At 52.2% G+C, this 6078-nt stretch overlaps 1 pseudogene; it reads left to right on the plus strand.

The window, feature by feature from the left end:
- Positions 1 to 628: 628 nt before the first annotated feature.
- On the plus strand, positions 629 to 1779 carry LOC123115043 (17.4 kDa class I heat shock protein-like; annotated as a pseudogene).
- Positions 1780 to 6078: the final 4299 nt, after the last annotated feature.

Genomic DNA, 6078 nt, shown 5'->3' on the forward strand with positions numbered 1-6078 from the left:
CGCTGCTTGTCGCTCGCCAGCGTGGTTTCGTCAAAGCGCTGCAAGAGCGCCTGCATCATGGATTTGAGCTCTCCGGTGGATTCCGACATGGCTGTGATGATGTGACGCGTCTGAGCAGATAGTTTGCTGGGCGGCGCCGTCGCCCTCGCTCCAAATCCGGCCAACCCCGCTGGGGATTTTGCTCGGATCTCGCCGTGGCAAGACCGCACCTGCAGCGATGGGTGTTACGGCAGATCGAGAGGATGAGAGGGCCACGAAAAAAATTGGGTGGGCAGCAACCTGGCTCTGATTACCAACTGTCACAAACTCATCTCCACTGGATTCGATCGAGAGGGGAAAAGGGGATGAGTTGAGACTTGGGAGAGAAGGTTTCTTCCAAGGGAGGAGGAGGATACAGGGTAGGTGAGATGGTTCAGAGTCTGTTTCTACACACGCCCACACACACTGGCACCCGCTGGCTATAAAGCCGTGCCACACTTGGCCAAACGCCTTACAGGTGGGTCCGTGTCAGCAGGCAGCGGGCACCATCGAATCACACGTCCACCGCAGCAGCTCCTAGTGCTGCCGGTGTGACAATGAGAGATCCAAATATGGAGAGATCATGCATTTCCCAGAAGATGCAAAGCCGATGGACGTGAAGGATATGGAGGTGAGAACCACGGAGCTCGATCTTGTTGCCTGGTCGTCTGATGGATATGGATGTGAGCCGACCGTCTATTTTGTCGTTTCAGTTGTTTGCATTCATGGGCATCTTGGGTTGCAGAACAAAACAAAATGGCCCAGAGCCTAGGGCCTATATTGATTCCAGCTATATGAACCTATGAAGCCCTCTGCGACTCTTGCGCCCAATGCTGCTAATAACGGTGGTTAACCCAACCAGGGCATCACACATCTCGAGAACCAGGCCCTGAAGCGACGGTTATGATAGCAGGGCCGGGGCGCAGATGCTCTAAAAATCCGCTTCCCTCTTAGGACGCATCAATTCATCGTCTCAAACTTCCTGCAGTTTGGCGAATCGACCTGTGGTTGAGATGGTTAGGTGGACAGTGGTATCCCTAACCCACCAGGGTTCAAATCCTGGTGCTCACATTATTCCTGGATTTATTTCAGGATTTTCGGTGATGCGCTTTCAGTGGGAGGAGACGTTCCCGTCGACGACGAGGCGCCTATGGTGGCTTCGTAAATCTCAAGATGATATGCCGTCTCAGTCTCTCGGAGGTGCTCATAGGGGTAGGGTGTGCGTGTGTGCGTTCATAGGGGTGGGTGTATGCGTGTGTATATGAGCGCCTGTGTCTGTACTGATGCTCAAAAAACAAAAACTTCCTGCAGTTTGCAGATGTGCCTACCTTCGGCTCCGACAGCGGCGGCCTCGTCCCCGCGCACCACCTCTGACGCGGCGGCCTTCGCGGGCACACACATCCACTGGAAGGAGACCCTCGAAGCGCACGTGTTCAAGGCCGACGTGCCAGGGCTGAAGAAGGAGGAGGTGAAAATGGAGGTGGAGGTGCCGGGGCTGAAGAAGGAGGAGGTAAAGGTGGAGGCGGAGGACGGCAACGTGCTCCAGATCAGCGGTGAGCGGATGCTGGGAGCAGGAGGAGAAGACGGTCACCTGGCACTGCCGAGCGCAGCAGCGGCAGGTTCCTCCGCAGGTTCCGGCTCCTGGGCGACGCCAGGGCGGAGCAGGTCAGGGCGTCCATGGAGAACGGTGTGCTCACCATCACCGTGCCCAAGCAGGAGGTTAAAAAGCCAGAGGTCAAGTCCATCCAGATCTCTGGCTAGGCCTGCTGCTGCGTCCAAGAGTACCTTCTCTGCTAATTTGTGAATGACCCTACGAATCACAGAAAGTTTCTAACCCTCACACGAAAGCAGTGTCAACTGACTCGTTACAAGCACGCTGATTTTCCTGAGAGCTTTTTTTCGGAAAAACTTCCAATATATTCATCTTCAATCATGGCAGTACAACGAATACCAGAAATAAAAATTACATCCAGATTCATAGACCACCTAGCAACGACTACAAGCACTGAAGCGAGCCGAAGGCGCGCCGCCGTCATCGCCCCTCCATCGCTGGAGCCGGGCACAACTTTTTGTAGTAGACAGTCGGGAAGTTGTCGTGCTAAGGCCCCATAGGACCAGCACCCCAGAATAGCAACCGCCGCTGATGAAAAATAACGTAGATCGGAAGGATCCAAACCGAAGACACACGAACGTAGGCGAACAATGACGAGATCTGAGCAAATCCACCAAAGATAGATCTGACGGAGACACACCTCCACACGCTCACCCACGATGCTAGACGCACCGCAGGAACGGGGGCTAGGCGGAGAGACCTTTATTCCATCTTCAGGGAGCCGCCACCGTCTCGCCTTCCTGAGTAGGACAGAAACCCTAACAAGATTGAAAAAAATGACTAAAAACGAAGCCCTCCCATCGGCCCTTGCCAGGATCCACCGTGCCTCCATGGCCCTAGGGCCACCGGAGACGAGGCGGACTTGCGGCGGTGCCGGCGAGAGGCACAAAACCTAACTTTCTTTCTTGGAGGAGGAGGAGGCAGAGCCCTAGCTCTAGGTACGTTAATTTTTTCCTGAGAGCTTGAGAGCAGGGATGCCAAAGTCGGAGCTTGTCTGAGCTTAGAGCAACTCCAACGCGCGAGGCGCGCATTTTGTCAGTTTGGATCGCCCAAGCAGATAGGTCTGTTTGCTTTTTCGTTGGGTCGGCTAGTACGCTTCAACGATGGGTCGACTGATACGTCAACGGTGGACCGACGCATTTTTCATACGACTTAAAATTTTAAAAAAAACACGAATCAACCTCACAATTAAAAACAAGTCAACATAATTAAACATTAAGCCTTCAGATGATTTGCGTGTTTTTTAATTTTGAGTCCGCGCGAAAAATGCGTCGGGCAGCGTTGATCCAAACGAAAAGGTCATCGTGCTGGAGGCACCTCTTGGACGCTGGTCGGCTGGTGGAAGGACGAGCGGATCCGGCTTGGCTGCTCCCTCCCCATGCTTCCATCCATGCTCCCACTTCATGCTACGACTGTCTTTTTTCCTTTTCTCTTTCTAATCTAATAATCTCTCCCCCCCCCGATTTTAAGGGGATGGGGCCGAGCCTTATTTTGTTCCAATCAAATTAAGCCACGTACACGGAAGCACGGATGGACACACGCGGGGGGAGGAGGCAAGTCTCGTCCAGGACGAGCAGCGAGTGGTTTCTTGTCTTCCCAGTCGCTCATAAGGTGTTGGGGAATGTTGCATGGGAAACAAATTTTTTTTTCTATGCACACACAATGATCTATCCATGGAGATGCATAGCAATGAGGGGAAAGAGTGTGTCTATGTACCCTTGTAGACCGCAAGCGGAAGAGTTTCACAACACGGTTGATGTAGTTGAATTTTCTTCGTGATCCAACTGATCGAGTACCAAACGTACGACACCTCCATGTTTAGCACACGTTCAGCTCGATGACGTCCTCACCTTCTTGATCCAGCAAGACGGCGAGGTAGTGGATGAGTTCCAACAACACGACGGCGTGGTGACGGTGATGGTGAAGTGATCTCCGCAGGACTTCGCCTAAGCACTACGAAAATATGACCGGGGGTGTAAACAGTGGTGGGGGGGGGGGGCGCCGCACACGGCTAGGCAATTGTCTGTTGTGTGCTAGGCGTTGAGGGAGTCCCGGATTAAGAGGTCCTTGGACAGCCGGACTATTGATGTGGGCCGGACTGTTGGGCTATGAAGATACAAGACTGAAGACTCTCTCCCGTGTCCGGATGGGACTCTCCTTGGCGTGGAAGGCAAGCTTGGCACCGAATATGTAGATTCCTTTCTCTGTAACCGGTTTTGTACAATCCTAGTCCCCTCCGGTTCCTATATAAAATGGAGGGATTAGTCCATAGAGGCAGAGACATACACAATCATAATCCTCATAGGCTAGACTTCTAGGGTTTAGCCATTACGATCTCGTGGTAGATCAAATCTTGTAATACTCATATCATCAAGATCAATATAACAGGAAGTAGGGTATTACCTCGATAGAGAGGGCCCGAACCTGGGTAAACATCATGTCCCCCTCCTCCTGTTACCATCAACCTTAGACGCATAGCTCGGGACCCCCTACCCGAGATCCGCCGGTTTTGACACCGACATTGGTACTTTCATTGAGAGTTCCCCTGTGACGTCGAAGACAGGTTTGATGGCTCGCCTTGTTATCAAGGACAACATCACCTCCAGAGGAGCCCTAGCCTCAGGCCAAACCCTCCGACTGGCGGCTTCATCATGACCGCCCGCTCGGCCATCGAGCCGACGATGACTTCTCGGGTCATCAAAAATCGCCTCCGCGTTGATTCCGAACACTCCAAATAGATGGATCCGATGGAGTTATCGTCTTTGAACGAACTCCTCGATCGCATGGACGCCTTGGGAGTCGCTACAGACTACGATCGATCGAGCTTAAAACCGATCAGAGAGAAATCAAATCTCTTCCGGTCACCCATTAGGTATCGGTAATCGAGGAGCGCAACGGCAGCTCCCCCTCTACATTGAGGACGAACTATGTTCAGATCGTCGGGCTTGAAGAGTCGGATAACCATATGCGGAATAACATGTCCTGCCCTCCGAACTTCAAATCGGACAATGGGCCGAAAAAATCAGTTGATATCACGGAGCCCGAACTGTTAAGTTCGGAAGTTTCTCAGACTCTGGATCCCAAGGTGGGTCAGGGTTTGGATTTAAAACCGCCCACCCACCCAGATACATGTGATCTTACGTACATACGACAACATCCTCTGGAACCGGTCCATCACTTTTGGGCCCGATTCCTCCTTGTTAAAGACAAGATCGAAGGCTGCAACGATGATGACGCAATCACACTATTCTGCAAAAATTGCACGGACGAAGGAATCCTCAATGCCATTAACCGCCGCCGCGTATTACACTTCGCTGACTTGGCAACCATAGTACAGAAGTACTGCGCAATGGAGAGCGCCTGGAAAACTCAGGCAGCACCCTGGGAACCACAAGTCCCCCCCTCAGCTCCTCGTCCGGACAAAAAGGATGCCCCCACGTGGGTTTCCTGATCCAACATTAAAGAAACCGAAGCCCATCATAGGGCACGGAACCATTCTGGAGGGATGGCTCGATAGGCCATGCAAAATACACTCAACACCGGATACCATATCAACTCACAGCCTTAGGGCGTGTTGGATACTTCGGCAAGTGGCCAAGATCGGCGATGATATCCTCACTAAAAATGCCGCAAAGCAACATCCCACGGAAGACGAGGACCTCAGAGTATTGACGGTCTTCGAAACTTTCGCCTCAAGTAATAGACGCAAAAGGGCACTCCGCAGCCTTGCTGAAGTCTGCCAAGTCGAAGCAATAAACCCCTAGAACGACATGGCCATTACTTTCAATGTCGATGATGAACCAAAATCCAGGACAGTCCGGGCACCAGCCGCATTAGTCCTCAATCCGATCGTGGACGGCTCGGCTTACTAAAGTGCTCATGGACGGCCGCAGCAGACTGAACCTCATTTACGAGGAAACTCTCAACAAAATGGAAATAGATAAGAGCCCATAGAGCAAAGTAGCACAACCTTCCGAGGAATCATTCCTAGTCGGGAGGCGCGATGCATGGGGAAAATCATACTAGATATTGTATTTGGCATGCCAGAAAATTACAGGTCTGAAGAGATAACCTTCCAAGTGGCCCCTTTCAACAATGGATATCACGCCTTATTAGGGCGAGATCCATTCGCACGCTTCCAAGCTATACCCCATTACGGGTACATGAAGCTCAAGATGTCCGGGCCGAATGGTATTATCACTCTTGCCAGTGATCCGGACATAGCACTCCGCGTCGAAAACAAAACCGCAACCCTCGCCCTCGAGGCACTGTCCGAAGCCCTCGCGGCCGAAGAATTAACTACATTGCGCTCCACAGTGGATAGGGACGACGTGATCCTGGACAAACGGCCCAAATCCACCTCCTTCAAACCAGCAGATGAAATAGTCAAATTTCAAGTCCACCCGACGGATCCCGAGAAGACAACATCCATCAGAGCATAGCTGGAC

Source organism: Triticum aestivum, chromosome 5B (genome assembly GCF_018294505.1).
Source record: "Triticum aestivum cultivar Chinese Spring chromosome 5B, IWGSC CS RefSeq v2.1, whole genome shotgun sequence".
NCBI classification, from domain to species: domain Eukaryota; kingdom Viridiplantae; phylum Streptophyta; class Magnoliopsida; order Poales; family Poaceae; genus Triticum; species Triticum aestivum.